The 16,670-nt window shown below is 37.0% G+C and overlaps 1 protein-coding gene across 3 annotated transcripts in view; it reads left to right on the top strand.

The window, feature by feature from the left end:
* Positions 1-16,670, top strand: part of LOC308698826 (SAM and SH3 domain-containing protein 1-like) — a 231,575-nt gene that overhangs the window by 140,540 nt on the left and 74,365 nt on the right. The gene's annotated exons all lie outside the window — the stretch shown is intronic.

Raw genomic sequence — 16,670 nt, 5'->3', positions numbered from 1 at the left:
AAAAGAATCGTGGTCAGTGGACGAGGTGCAGACGTTCCTCTCGTCAGTTGCCGAGGAGTGGATTGGGAAACACGGAATGAAAAATTTGCATTTAATAGGATGTCATGGTAGTAAAGACGGCAACTATATAACGATCTACCACTTTGAAGCGGTACTAACTGCAGTGGAAAAGCAAACGAGCTAAAGCGAGCCGAACCGTGCCGTAACGAGTCGAGTCGTACCACGCAGTGGAAAAGCGAAGCGAGCCGAACCGTTCCGCGCCGAGTCGAACCGTACCGAGCCGAACCGAGCCATACCATGCAGTGGAAAAGCGCCATTAGGTCCTTGATATCTTTATTATATTTTATTTTAACTTTGAATATCAGCAGAAGATATGAAGTGCCAGTCCTATTGGGGATGCACAATATGTTCTATGTTCTCAATGTTCACAACAAGTTTTATATCAGTTATCGAACACTATTTTATGTATCAATCAGTATTGGATATTTAATTGTGCATGCTTATTTCCTCAGATTTTTTTTATTAAAGATTAATGCTTTAAAAAATAATTATTAAATAATGCTGTTAAATGTAATCTTTAGCAAATCTCAAAAATAATATCAATTAATATCAATATTTATTACATTTTTTATCTTTTTTTTAATTAATTTTATTATTTATTTAGACAAAGTAGTATAGAATTTTCATATTAGCCATTTATTGTTATCTGCCATAACATTAAAATAATTATCGGCTAAAATCGGTGTACCCCTAACCGTTGCATTCTTAAGCATGACACAAAGTAGAGTAGTCATCCCCAAATGACGACATTTTGGTTTATTTCTCTTTATTAATCAAACTGCACTTCATCAAGTCAGCCATTGCCATGCAGTGTGATTCAGTGCAGAATTTTCCACTGGTTATAAGGGTTTGGCCACTGCAGCCTGTGATTATCTCTGATCTGTGGTCAGTTCTCGGTCTGGGGAGCAGCCACTCTCAGACGGACAGCGGCAAATATCACTCTAACTCTGGTTAACCGGTTACTAAACCCGCGACCTTGTCAAGATGCACTCGTTTGCCTTAGAACAGTGTGATAGACGTCAGTGCTGGAGTGGAATTTAAACACTGTGCAGACCACATACAGACACTGGTTAGTAAATTTAGGGGAGGATAAATTGCAAATTGCAGGTTTGCTTTTTTCCTTCCTGAAATTCATATGCTGAGATTTTCTTTGACTTGTTTCTGGTTGCTAAATTTCTCTGAAATATCAGGCATAGCCAGTTGGCAGCAGAAGGATGTTCTAGAAGAACTTTTTAAAAACCACTTGCCTTAGAAAAAACCCTCTTTGCTGTTTAAAGATCCTGTTTAAAATGTCTAAGTGAATTTTATACAGTTCAGGGCTCAACAATAAGGATGGCCTGTGTTGCATTGTCACTTCATCTTACTTTATTCGGCCATACTTTGTATTAGGTGTTCTTAACTACTATGTACTTACATAAAAAAGTACTGTAATAATGTGAAAATATCCATTCTCAAAACTCAGCAATAATAAGTGTTTTCTGTGCTGTCCGTTCTGACTTTTATTGTGTGTGTTTTGTGCCGTTCAGCCGCACGATCCCTGCATCCTTCTGAGATTCTCACAGCTGTTACGTCTCCTGGCTAAAGGCACTTCATACTGTGGATGATTTACAGTATATATTGTTTAGAGTGATATTCACAGCTTTAGACACAATTTTAACATTAAGTGAAATCATGTGGTGGTTTTGTAAGGTTTATGTGTTATTGTTGGAAAGACATGATCACACCTCAGATAATTAATAGAATTGAATTGTTCTGCAGTGCCCACATCTTTATCAGATATCTATTTAATGTTGCTTCAAGATCAGGATCTTGTAGACTTACAGAAATAGTGTGGTAATTGCTGCATTTATCCTATGACAGCTCCTGGGGTTTCATTTCTCTAATTGTTTGATTTAAGATTGGGGCTTCTTGACGTTTGGGTAATGAGCACATATTCTACTGTTCATTTTTGATTGTTAATGTCTAATGACTAAATTGTATGTTTATATCAAATAATTAGAGATTGCTTTGCTTCAGCACCAGGGATCATGCCTATCAAGGATGGTGAATAGAAGATAAGATCATTTTCATAACTGCAAAGTTTATAGCCATTTTCTGCTGTTTTCCTATAAAACAAATATTTGTTAATGTTTATGCAATGTTGGAGCACAGGAGATGCTGTGGTGGGTTATTGGGTGACCAAGCCTGTTCATTGTTTCCACCTGATGATGGACGTCATACAGCAGTGCAGTAGTTTACAGCAGCATATTCATCATCTTTACACATATGATAAAAAAAATTGTGATTCAAAGCTAAAGATTGGCTTGGGTCCCTTATTTCAGATTCTGTTTGATTAACCATTCTGTTTGGGTTTGTTTGTGTGTTGCTCACAGCTTATTTTTGGGCTTGCTTGTCATGTGGCATTTTTGCATGTACTGTGCCATTCCTTCAGCGTCAGGCCTTTAGTGTAAGTTCACACCAGTGGCGAAGTCAGATCAAAGATATGCCTCAATATGCTGAAAATAAAAATTTCAGTGCAAGCAGAAAGAAACACACTCTGTCTGGTTTGGAGATTTTGGGGAGAAATGAAAAATGTATTTAAAATTCAGCCGATTTTTCATTTGCATTCCTCACATCTCTATACTGTACTGCAGTGGGGAAATTGTGATTATATATCAAGATGCAAGTGTCATGCAAGAGCTTATTTGAAAATGTTGTTTGATATAATTCTTTTCTTCCACTTTACAAATAGCAAAGCAAAAAATTCCAAATACTCGTCTCGCCGACATGTCAATGAGGACATCAGAAATCAAAGTACCTTTGCTCATACTCGTCTTCTGTTCTCCTTTTAGACTGTGTGTGTGTGTGTGTGTGTGTGTGTGTGTGTGTGTGTGTGTGTGTGTGTGTGTGTGTGTGTGTGTGTGTGTGTGTGTGTGTGTGTGTGTGTGTGTGTGTGTGTGTGTGTGTGTCTATCACGGTGGGGACTTTAACCTGAATCCACACAGACTCATGGGGACTCGTGTCCAACAAGCGTATAAATCATACAGAATGAGTTTTTTTGGAAATGTAAAAATGCAGAAAGTTTTCTGTGATGGGTAGGGTTAATGTAAGGGGATAGAATATACAGTTTGTACAGTATAAAAACTATTAAGTCTATGGAGAGTCCCCACAAAGAGTAAACCAGACGTGTGTGTGTGTGTGTGTGTGTTTTTTTGATCTAGAGACATAACCTAAGGATCCTTTCATCTCTTGTCTGAGATGAAGTCTTCCCAGAATTTTTCCCAGCAAGCACTTTTGGCTTTGTGTCAACACAGAAAACACTGACCAATCTAGAAGAAAGGTCTCTCACTCGGTCTGATACTTTAGTGGGATGTTCGTTATTGTCACGAGCTACGCTATTTTTACGCAAAGTAACATGTTTATTGAGCAAAGTAAAGTAGTCCAAGGCTTCCAAGGCAAGGTAATTAAAACTTAGAATTCCCTTGTACAGTTTGAAAATGGAAAATAATAAATGTAAATTGTGCAATGTTTATACTGTATGTGAAAAGGCTTCATATGCACCTGTCATCAGCAGCAGTATCACCTGCTGAAACATTTATTTCCATGGTAATGATGAGTCTACACACAGTTACTTGTGCATTTTTGCATCCCCAGTCAAAGCATGAAGCAATCCTTTTGCAAGACATTTTCTATATTTTGTTTTTTATGATTTGATCATATATCTTCTCATTAGTACAATAGTGTCTTACTAGGATAAACATCTACATATACCAATAAGATAAACATCTACACTATTGTAAAAGAATTCTAGGTTGGTAAGAACAGTTTTTACTTTTTCTTTGATGAATAGAAATTTTATATATATATTTTTTTAAATAGAAATCCTTTGTAACTTTTTATAAATTTGATCAATTTAATGCATACAAATAAAAGTATTAAGTATTAATTTTTAAATCTTATTGACCCCAAACTTTTAAACAGTAGAGTAAACTGCAAAAATATTTTTCTTAATCAGTATTTTTGTCTTATTTTATAGTAAAAATATTAAGTCATCCATACAAAAAGAAAAAAACAGCAACCTTTAACTGAAAAGCAAAACTGTGTAAAATATTAGACTGGTTTTTCTTACCCTATTTCTCTTAGTTTAACAATCAAATTTACTGAGGTTTATGCTTAAAATGCTAATGGGTTAAGGAAAAAATACAAAATTCCACTAAAAAAAAAAAAAAACTCTGATAAAAATGTATTCGGATAGAACAGGTGGCTACCTGTAAATTGTGTCAATTGTACATTTTCTTTTCTTTAAGCTATTTGTCTTCAACATGAACACGTACAGTAGTAGGTTCTCTAGAGTTTATGAATCCCAAGTGTCTAATTTGCAAGTCATGGTACATTTCATGGAAGACTGAGCAATATCCCCAGATTTAATATGAGGAGGAGTCCGCTCTGGTGTCTCGATGTAAGCTCAGTCATGCATGTGCTAATGAACACGTGAAGATTTGACAGAATCGGAAACAGACATTGTGAGATGACAGTGATATTTTAGATTGACCTTTTCATGTTATCCTACACTTCTGAATGTCTATATATGAGTTTCATATGTCAGTAGAGCTACATAAATCTTCTGTGACCAGACTGTCATAAAGCTGTGGGATTCAAGAAGAGATCCTCTTCAGATGACACTTCACAGGGGTCACGATCATACTTTTGTTGAAATATCACCTTGAGGGGACTGAATGAGACATACATGTCAGTAAAAGGTGTGTGATGTGTGTTACGTACATCACATTAAAGCATGGAAGATAAACACGGCATGATTATGGAGTGATAAACGGCTCAGAATTTATAATTACTGTACACATCAAAATGCTATTTCTCTCTGGCATGAAATCCACAAGTATGTACAAAGAGTACAAACTGCAAATCTGATTTTATTAGTGACCAAGAAATAATTAATATGGCCTCAGACTTATGATATGATTCAAGCAACTATTGTTTATAAAACCCATTTTAAGATACATTTGTGATTTTTACCATGTAGAAATACATAATCATCTTATGTCCTCTTTGAGATTGTGTGTCAGAACTCAAGTTATGGGTCACATTGACCTTGGATGGCTTACTCTACTGGGAAATACACACACACACACACAAACACACACACACACACACACACTCACTGTGCAACCTGATTCTTCACTCCACAGGTATAACACTCATCAGATACAGACCCCCCCCCCCCCACACACACACACACACACACACACTGGCCATATGTTTGATATGACAGTTACACTTGAGGTTAAAGGTGAAGCAATAGACCATATGTGTGTCACGTCTCCAACATACGTCTGCTGTCTGAACATGTGCTCACACACCAGTGTGTGCTATGAAGCATGCATTGAACGTATATATATTCAAAATATCTTAGTAATTTATTTTGTATTGAATATATATTGTGTGTGTTACAACATCTGTGTAAGGTTTGGAGGTTAAAGGGATAGTTTTCTACATACAAGGTAATAAGCTTCATATTTTGTATTCTGTGCTGTGATGCGTTATGTAGTTATGTATGCATTGTCAACATTCAAGGATGCATGTAGGATACCACACAGAGATGTACACTGGGCAGAAATGAAGCAGAGTGAGTGGTTTATCATGCTGCACACACACAGTTTTTGTCTGACAGTGTAGTTTTGCAGGCTTCACAGACTGTGGAAGTCTAAGCTATAGGACAAGCCAAGTGTGAGCTATAGGTCCATGACTTTATCCAGCCTCACTGAAAAATGAATGAATGAATTATGCATGTGTCCACTAGAGCAAAACTCTCTCTCTCTCTCTCTCTCTCTCTCTCTCTCTCTCTCTCTCTCTCTCTCTCTCTCTCTCTCTCTCTCTCTCTCTCTCTCTCTCTCTCTCTCTCTCTCTCTCTCTCTCTCTCTCTCTCTCTCTCTCTCTCTCTCTCTCTCTCTGTGTGTGTTATTCTTTTTATTTTATACTACCTAATTTTCCTTGGTATTTATATACTAAATAATGTTTCCCCCACAATTATATTATATTATGTAGTGTAGTGTATATAAAGTGATCTTTTCGTATTTAGTTTATTTTTGTTTTCTGTAATCTGAAGCTTTGCCCTCTCTTCATTTGTTCTTGAGAGCGTTTCCTTCCAGCTGCAGAACCCATCCACTTAATCCTGTTAGATAGACTAGGCTTAAAGCTGAGGATGTCTCGGGCATCTCGTGCTGGAAGGCACTGTTTCACAACTGGACGGGGACCAGTAGCTGTTTGTCATCCAAAGCAGCAACACTGAGAGAGAGAAGAGAAAAGACACTCACAATTTACAGAGGCAAGATAGTATGTAATTGTTATTCTATAACATTTCCCAACATTAATCGAGAGACAGAGGGAGTGAGTTTCCAAGTTTAAACATATGGAGCTCCATTTACTTCACACTTATTAACAAGCAACCAATACTATAATATTTCTTTTGGCATGAATGTGTGTTATAGAAAGAAAAAGAGAGCAAGAGAAATATATACAGTATAGAGATAGAGAGACGGAGGGACTGGGTTAACCTGCCCGAAGCTAAACATTGTTCATGCATTTAAATAGGAATATTATTAAAATGGTGGATGAGCAGTATATGTATCATTCTGAGCATCAAATGAATCTGGGCCTTTGATGGTAAGAAAGTGTTAAAGGTGCAAACCAGTGCAAGTGGAACTCTTTCAAACCTAAAGAATCAAACTTTGCTTTAGAACGGTCATTTATTATAAATCATGTTAGATGACAGCTTGTATGATTGTTTCAGGTCTGGAGAGGTGATCGCTCCCTCCTCGGATGATGAATACATTAATAAGAACTGTATAGTGCTAAATATAAGTCCATGTCTTTGTCTTGCCACCAGCGGATGCTGAAAATCAAAAGTGCACTCTGGAAAATGACACCATCTGGAGCAATAACAAGAAATCTTATTGAAAACAGCACAAACTGACCTTTTCAGGATCATAAAACAACACTAAATGAAATTTTAAGATGCCCAAGAGCAATATCTGAGAGTATCTATCTGTAATATAACAAGAGTTGCAATATCTTTGTCCTCTTGGTAGCATATGCATGCACTGTAAGTTACTGAAAGAAGTATATGAGGTGGTCAATGATTCAACACCACTATTCACTAAGGATGATTCACACCGACCACGCTCTTTATGTGTTTTATCTCATTATCTGCTGAGGAATCCTAACACAGGCCATGTAGCATGGATGATATTTTGGTATAATGAACTCACTCACGAGAAGGCTTCTGTACTTTGTCCTTTGGGTTCTGAAAAGAGCAGTGTCTTTTCCTGGTAAATAAGAAAGCTCATGCTAAACAAATTATTAAACACCAGGTTTTTTTTCCTATTCAGAAAGACTGATTGCAGACAGATTTGTGTATGAGAAAAGCTTGTTTCACACTGCAAATAAAAATCAAATAGTTTTGCTTTCTAATAAAAATGTTAGCATTGCTTGCAAAGCAAATCTGTAAATAATTATGTAAACTTTTGTAAGATAAATAAATGAATAAATTAAGAACGATAAATTAATTCAAGATATATTCTCTGAAAATATTGTATACAATGCATTATGCATGTAAATGTAATATAATTCATATTTATTATGCATATTAATATATATTATTATGAATATAATATGCAATTTTGTTTCTTAAGTGAATCTCTCTTCTTTGAATGATATGCATATGATATTCTTACTGAAAAACGAGATTAAGATGCAAATCCTAGTGAACCTTTAACAGACATTCAGATGTTTCAGTCATCGATTATATGCTCTAATAGCCTGAAGGTCAAACATCTATAAGATCTGACTTGTGCTAACTAAGACCAATTACTTAAACTAGCTGAAAACGAGCACTTTCAAATGCAATTAGCTTGATATACGGTTTAATTAGTATAAAGTAGATGATGAGATGCCCCACAGGGTACATAAATATATTAAACTATTCCATAGAAAACATAGCATTCCATAACATGTAAGTCTATGTGATTGTTAATGAACATCTGCCCTTTGTTCAGATAGGGCACACTCATTTAAAGGCTCAGTTGTTGCATCATCTGAATGACAAATATTAAGTGCTTGTTGATGTATACTATATAAGTATATTGTAGGATTGAAGAGGTTGAAGAGGAGGCGAGACGATGAGGGCAGAAGTAAAGAAAAGGGTTTAAGAATTAATGAAACAGTGCTTGTGATAACGGGAGGAACCGCTTTAGCTGTGAAAAAGCATTGTGGGTAATTCATGCCAATCAGTCCCTCAGTGTTAGTCTGAATGGACACACAAATATGCATGGATACCAACACTGTAATAATTGAAGCCTATTGTAGCTGCAAATTGTGTTTGCTATTTGTGATGTGTAATATGATATTTTAGCATGAATGTCATATTGCTACTGCAAAGAATAATGCCTACAAATTTTTTTGATGACAGTGATTTGTTGCCCTTTAAGTTGTTTTTGAGATTTTACACGGTGGTCACTGATTTGGTTGTACAGAAGCATCAAATTTATTTATTGTTTTTTTTTTTTCATTATATGCCAGCTCTATTTAACATATTTCACCATGCACTCTGATGATTGGATTTTAAACCCAGAATTACAGCATGAAAGGCCCATTTGGATATGCCTTGTGTGAATGCATGTCTGTGCATGTGTTTTTGTGTCTTTGTACACATGTCTGGAAACAATAAAGGAAGCAGGCATAAAAAAGGGGAACTGATTTGTTCTAGTAGTAAATTTGATGTAGAGCTTCATCCTCCATCTGAAACGCTCAGCATTGTGACACTGTCCACAAAAAGAGCCATTATAATGCGCTTTCTTACAGTCACACTATTACAGGATGCAGTGTTTAAAATAATCACTCAGGCAGACATGAAACAAGCATAATGTAGTCAGCAGGGAGCCAGTGACTTCTGTCTGCCTCTCTAAATCAAGATTAATGGGCTTGTGAATGCTACATTAATAGGCTGTCACTTGAGGATACATTTACAAGAGCAGGATGATTATCCCGGTTTTACTTAATTTCCTCATTACAGGTGTTTGTGTTGTACTGAAGCTGGGTTAGAGCAGGGCACAATCTGAGAAAGCCAGATCCAGCACCTCCAGCACATGCGAAAGTTTGGGGTTGGTATTTGTTGAATGTTTTTGAAAGAAGTCTCTTGTGCTCGGCTAGGATGCACTTATTTAATCTACAGTAAAACAGTAATATTGTGAAATATTATTACAATTTAAAAAAGGGGTTTTCTGTTTTAGTATATTTTAAAATGCAATTTATTCCTGTTAATATATTTAAAAAATGCTATTTATTCCTGTGATGGTAAAGATGAATTTTCAGAATCACTTCTCTAGTTTTCAGTGTCACGTGATCCTTCAGAAATCATTCCAATATGCTGATTTGCTGCTCAAGAAACATTTCCTATTATTATCAATGTTGAAAACAGTTGCTGCTTTTTGTGGAACGTGATGATTTTTTAACATAATTTATTTGAACTAGAAATCTTTTGTAACATTTACGCCTGGTTCACACCGGACGCCGAAGCGACGTGGAACGGAAAATCACGCGCGGTCCGGCGCCTGCCTGTTCACACCAGACGCGTATTCTCCGCGGCGGTCGACAAGCGCTTCTGCTCAGTTGTTGTTTATTCAGAGCTATTTTTTACATCATGGGTAAGTAAATAACCTAATAAAATGAATACACCATGTTTCTGTAACCAAGAAGTTTGTACACTTCTTTTATTAATCCGTTGTCGAGACACACACGCAGCCAGAGAGAGAATATGGTAGACAGTAGTAGTGTAGATATACCGTTGAAATATACATCCTCTCTTCAAATTTATTAAATCTATTTTGTTGTGTTTTTTCTTTGTTTGTTTTCATCTTTCTAGTCTGTTTAGATACACAAATGTGATTGCATTTGTCACTCGCAGTATTTTAATTTTTAAAATTGCTTATATTTTGACAATTGACCGGATTGTCTCGTGTTTCTTGGTGTGACTTCCTGCCGGAATTGACGCGGATCACTCGCGGCTCGCGCAAAAAATAGACCAGACCCCGAAACTGGCGCTTCACGGTGCGCGCCGGCCGCGGCGCTCCGCGTCTGGTGTGAACGACACCATAGGTTAACATGGGCGCCGAAAGGAAGCGGCCTCCGTTCCGCGCCGCTTACGCGTCGCTTCGGCGTCTGGTGTGAACCAGGCTTTATGTATTTACTGTCACTTTTGATCAGTTTAATGGACCCTTGCTGAATAAAAGTTTTGATAAAAAAAAAAAAACACTTACTGACCACAAACTTTTAAAAGGTAGTATAAATAATTTATAGTTTTGTGTGATATCTATGATATTCTATACATCTTTTTAAGCCACATTGATAGTTTAGCTTGGATTAAACTATTTGAATGCATCATTTTGTTCTGAAATGCATTTGACCTTTGTAAGTTGCAATGATGATGGGAACATAGAGGTTCATTGGATTTCATTATGGCCAAAAAACAAGTGTGTGTGTGTGTGTGTGTGTGTGTGTGTGTGTGTGTGTGTGTCCTCAGGGTCTCATTATGAGTGTCTAGCAGGCACAAAAACACAGACACCTTTTCTTGTGTTTTATGATCATGAAAATGTTTTCATTTATGTCTGACTATGATAAGTAATAGATAGACTCTTGTGTATGCTCTTTTAATAAACACTACTCTGTGTTAAGTAGTGAAGAAACTGAAGAAATTATGTTTTTCTGCATTTCTGAATCTGCTCTTTTCCCTGGGCTACTAGTAGGGCCTCAGCTATTATGATGGGTAATATCCTTGTACATTAGGAATTGCTGACGCAAAGCATTGTGGGAACCATAGACTACACTTGATTTAAATTAAGTGCTTCTGAAATATAGTCTCATTTCGCTGTCAGTCAGCCTAATGGTTTTACCACTGACAGGGCTGTCATGCTCGGCTCCAGTGTCACACATCTAATAAAGGCCCTGCTTTCATATCTGGAGCTGAGTTTAGTTTCTGATGAGAGCCAACAAAAAGGTTGAGTCTCACTGAGGTGTGTTGCATTTCTTTAACATCATGACATACATATGTCTAAATCAATGAATATTTGGCTGTGTGTGGTATTTATGTGAGGGTAAAAATTATTATAGACCTATACATTAACTGTAAATCTGTTTTCTGCCTAGTAGTAGTTTTCATTGCTCATTGAATGAAAAACAGCAAGTCTGTCAGTAAAGGGAAAAATAGAAGGAGAGAGAGTCTCTATTAATTGGAATTTCTGGGCCACTGAGTTGCTTAAGGCTTTATTATAAAAAAATTCAAAACGAACAAGATTTTCATTAATTAGTAGAGAAACCCCAGATGCGCACACCCCCATGCCTTTATGTAGTGAGAAGACTATAATAATTCTATATTGGTATTGTTTTCTTTTCTTTTTTTTCTCAACCCAAGGCTTACCTTTTCATTCATTTTTTTTTCACCCTGAAAGAGGCTTTAGCCCTGACTCGTTTTAATGTCATGTCATCTATCATCATGTTGGCTAGTAGTGTGTGTGCGTGTGTGTGTGCGTGTGCGTGCATGTGTGTGTATGCGTGCACTAGAGTCCAGTCTTTCAGGCCAGTTTATCCCTCCATCTGTAATTAAAATCACTCATGGAGAACACCACCATCGCTGAACAATGGCATCCATATTTTATAACACACACACACACACACACACACACACACACACACACACACACACACACACACACACACACACACACACACAACACCTACAATTACAGTCTGAGCCGGTCTTAACACACACACACACACACACACACACACACACACACACACACACACACACACACACACACACACACACACTCCCACACTCATTTGATGGAATTTATTTTTATCATCCAACCTGAAATTGGGTTTTGACAAAACTGTCACTTTCAAGGACCTAGATAAGATTTGTGTGTGTGTGTGTGTGTGTGTGTGTGTGTGTGTGTGTGTGTGTGTGTGTGTGTGTGTGTGTGTGTGTGTGTGTGTGTGTGTGTTTGATTATACTGTAGTTCTGATTTCTGAAGAAATGTTATAAAATCTGGAATCACTTTTCATTCTTTTTCTCTTTCTGTCTTTCTGAGAGATTTTGGGCCTTTCACATTTTTTCCAAGTTGTAAAGGTCACTGAGTTTATAATAAGAAAGTGAGTTTTGAAACCGGGTTCCCAGGCACGCCCCTCCACCTTTCATTGGTCAGCCAAACAGAAAACCAGCACAGCATTGGTTAAGCCATTGATATAAATGGTTTATTTATGGTATATCTCAACTGTTACATATTACGCTGGTAGAAAGTACACTACTGTTCAAAAGTTTGAGTTTGGTAGGATTTTTTTTTTTTTTTAAAGATGTAATGCTCACCAAGGCTGCAATTATTTGATCAAAACTACAGTAGATACAGTAATATTGTGAAATACTATTATTAAAAATCATTTTTCTATTTTAAGACATTTTAAAATGTATTTCTTTGATGGCAAAGCTGAGTTTCCAGCATCATTACTCCAGTCTTCAGTGTCATCCTTCAGAAATTATTCTAATACACTGATTTGGTGTAGAAATATTTATTTTTATCAATGTTGTGCTAATTAATATTTTTTCTATGCATTTTTTCAGAATTCTTTTGATGAATAAAACAATTTAAATTTTAAATCTTTTGTAAAACTGTAATTTTTGATCAATTTAATGCATCCTTGCTGAATAAAAAGTATCAATAAATAAAAGTATGAACAAAACGTACTGACCCCAAACGTTTGAACGGTAGTGTGTTTTAACATAAAAACATTGCATGCTTCAGCTTGCAATGAGCAGCTTCAGTCTTAAATTCAGTCTTTTCTATAACTGGAAGATTTAAAGCACAACTGTCACAAACTCCTGCTTACAGAGTAATGCCGAGTTTACACGGCACGATTTTCAAAGTAGTCGGACTCGGGTCACTGTTCTTTTCACACTGCACGACTATCTGGGGTAACATTCAGTTGCTGCTGTGTTCACACTGCACGATGGATCGGCGACAGGAGGTTTCACACTGCATGACTTTACAAAAGAAAGAATCGCTGACAACTTCTGTCTGGTCCGCAAAGTTCAAACTATGTTTCACAACCAAACAAGCGAGAAGTGATAAGGAAATAACGCAAGATCACGCGTGCGTGAGACCGAAATTGTTAGTAAAAATGATCCAAATTGCTGATTTGCAGCAAAAACGAGAGGGAAAAAAAACAGATTATGCTGGAGGAAATGGTTGGGGAGACGAGGGGAGCAAGGACTGTGTTTCTGCGACGAGAGTTGGGGGTAAATAAATAATTTTGCAATGTGCTGCTGTTGCTGCTGGTCAAGCAAATGTTTGTGCTTTGTTTCTGTTTGATATAATTGTAAATATATCTATTAAAATACTGATATTCTGGTCTATAACTCCTCCCCGAACATCCTGATGTCCTGTTTCTTGCTCTCTCATTGGCTGTAGGTCATCGCCGATGTAGTTTTCAGTCAGAACACATTCACACAGATTTTAAATCGCCGACAGGTCCAGATATTTAGCATGCCAAATATCTCACCAAAAAATCGTTCAGTGTGAACTCGGCATCTGGACATCTTTGGCATACTATTTTGACTGGACAATGGTTTAGGAGGATATTATTAATCTTGCATACTATATTGGCCAGTTAATACACTTGGGGTTGAGCCTGAGACTTTAAGTTTAAGTTTGACTAATGTCTTCTCTCTCACGATCCTTCTCTCTCTTCCTCCAGTCTGACTGATAGACCATCCACACTTATCCTCAGGAGAGTCTCTCTCTCTCTCTCACGCCTCTCTAAATCATCCCTCACTTCATTTCAGTCCTTTATTCTTCCCCTGACTCTCACCCTTTACCTCGCAATTCTTCCTCTATCCATCGTCCAATCCCTCTGGAGATCTCTCCTGTCTGCCTGCTTCTGGTAATCACAGACAGGTTGAGACAGATGGCAATACTTCTTACCCGGTCTCTCTCTCACTTTATCTCACTTTGTCTTGCTCTGTCTCTCTAACGCTGTCTGAGAACAGAAAGCATTCAAACTCAAAAATTGATCACATGAGTAGCTGACACAGTACATGGTCATTTAACATTTATTTTTTATTATTATTATATTTTAGGTACTGGTTATTACTGTTAATTAGGTGAGACGATCTCTAACCTGTCCTACTTCACCAAAAACAACCGTTTACTGGGTTTCTGTTTGTGCAACATTGTACCCGCAAATCTCAATCCAGTGTGTTAGTCCAAAACCCTGTTCCTCATAACCTTACATTAAACATCGATCTGAACTTCTTATTGTCTGTGATCGTCACTTTCACACAGTGGTTTTGTGTTCAGTGTGAACAAACCAATTGCTCTGGGAAACTTGTCACGTCATGCCTAGATAGGTCACACTTTGTCTGACGTCAAATTTAGTGTGAAATGTCAGCAGTCAGATATATTGATTCACTTTTTATAAATATTTGTTAAACCAATGATCCATAAATTCTGTCCTCTTTATGTTCATCAGGCATAATGTTTATGTATCAGTGTATGCGCTTTATAGTATATATGACAGTATGGTAAACAACAGCTTTAGGAAACGTTTGAGTACTGGTTTGAATTCATGATCAAAGGTATGTTAGGAGGATATATGTGTTAGTCATTTAACTTTGTGTCCTCATTTTCACAATACTCTGCTGCCACCTAGTGCCACATTTTTCTCTCTCTATCTCTCTCTCTCCATCTTTCAGTCATCTGCACTTACTCCTGCTGTTAGACACAAAAGCCAATCAGTGCTTGTCGTTATAGAGAGGCGAGTGGAGAGGACTGTGTACTTAGGTACACACTGCAGAATGAACACAATTACCACACATCCAGTTTGTCAAACCTAACCTAGCCACATTCTTCCGATCAAGCACACACACACACACACACACACACACACACACACACACACACACACACACACACACACACACACACACACACACACACACACACACACACACACACACACACACTCATTTACATATAAATTGCAGTAAGTAGGACAGAGGAAAGAGCTTGTTTAAATTTGATGAGAGCTTTTGTTCAAATGCGGACTGAAAACACAGGGGTATCGAATGAATACACTCTGAGATTCAGTGTGTATATGTGTGTGTTCTTGGCAATAGTTTGGGGACATTTAAGGACAGCCTTAGTTGGGGGAAAAAACTCCATTAAATAATACCATATGTAAAACTATAGAATCAATAGAAAACAATAGAAATCTATTGTATGTCCCCACTAAGAAAGCAAAGTAAACTTTGTGCCTGAATATCCTCTTTCACTGGTCGTATGGTCTTGTATGTCCCTGTATAATCTGTATTCATATGCTTGCATATCTAATTAATGTTATTTATCACCATTCCCATTTAGTTTTTATTGATTTGATTGGACTATAGCTTATTGTGACGACTCGAGCTGAATATCGTCCAACTGATAGTTCAACAGCAGCGCTCAGTTAAGTCAAATTAGATGCTAATGGTAGTATTGTTCTGTGCTGTTTCTGTTTGGATCTGTAGACATAGAGGAGCCAGGACTGAATGTAGAGCATCTTAATACCAGACTGGAACAGAGGTTTAAATCTAAACTAGAGCATAGAAATGCTATTATTACCCATAATTCATGGGATGACTCTTAGCATTCCTTGAAAGAGCAAGCTTTTCTCTTGGCCGGATTACTCGAAACCACTGTTCTCTTTCCTTGCAATTACACAAAATGCTCACTTTTTTTTCTGGCTGGTTTACTGGAGCTTCTTCAAATCATCCAGGACAAGCAAATGTTCTTCAGAAAAGCTGATAGAAAGCAGATAAGATGTGATTAAAGTTCTTTGATTCTGTCAATTGGATCAATTTCATCTCATTTTATACATTTTATGTTGTTTCCTAATAAATAGGTTTACTCATGGCATGGGACCAAGATTGTATGATAGACGTAGTCATTCTCTCATATTATCTGAAATGTTCGAAATAACCATCAATCAGTGTCTCAGTGGGTGGCCGAGCAAGGAGAAAAAAAAAATCTAAATTATATATATAGTAGCAACCACCAAGCAATGACCTGAGTGTATGTGCGATAAACATACACACAGTTCAGTTGCTAGAGTGTTAAAAAGAGCACATCCCCAAGAATCTGTGATATTCTGGTCGCTATGAATGGAGCATCAACCAAGTAAAATTGTTTAGAAAAGTAAACCAAATGATTTGAAAGATTTCATTAATATCTTGTCTTTCTTGTTTATTTATTTACATATTTCATTTTTTTTTAACAGCACATTCACTCATTATTTTACATTGAAGAAACTGTTCATTGACTCACTTCAGCAACTGCTGTTTTTCCTGCTTGAAATATCATACTTTCCCTTACTATTACCCTTCTCTGTATGTGGGTCATGTATACATGAGAATTCTTCTGTGAGAAAGAGAAAGAGAAAGAGAGATGTGTGTGTGTGTGTGTGTGTGTGTGTGTGTGTGTGTGTGTGTGTGTGTGTGTGTGTGTGTGTGTGTGTGTGTGTGTGTG

The sequence above is a fragment of the Scardinius erythrophthalmus genome, assembly GCF_964197995.2.
Source record: "Scardinius erythrophthalmus genome assembly, chromosome: 11".
Lineage (NCBI taxonomy): Eukaryota > Metazoa > Chordata > Actinopteri > Cypriniformes > Leuciscidae > Scardinius > Scardinius erythrophthalmus.
Note: the sequence above shows the minus strand (reverse complement) of the source record. Positions and strands in the feature narration are given on the sequence as shown.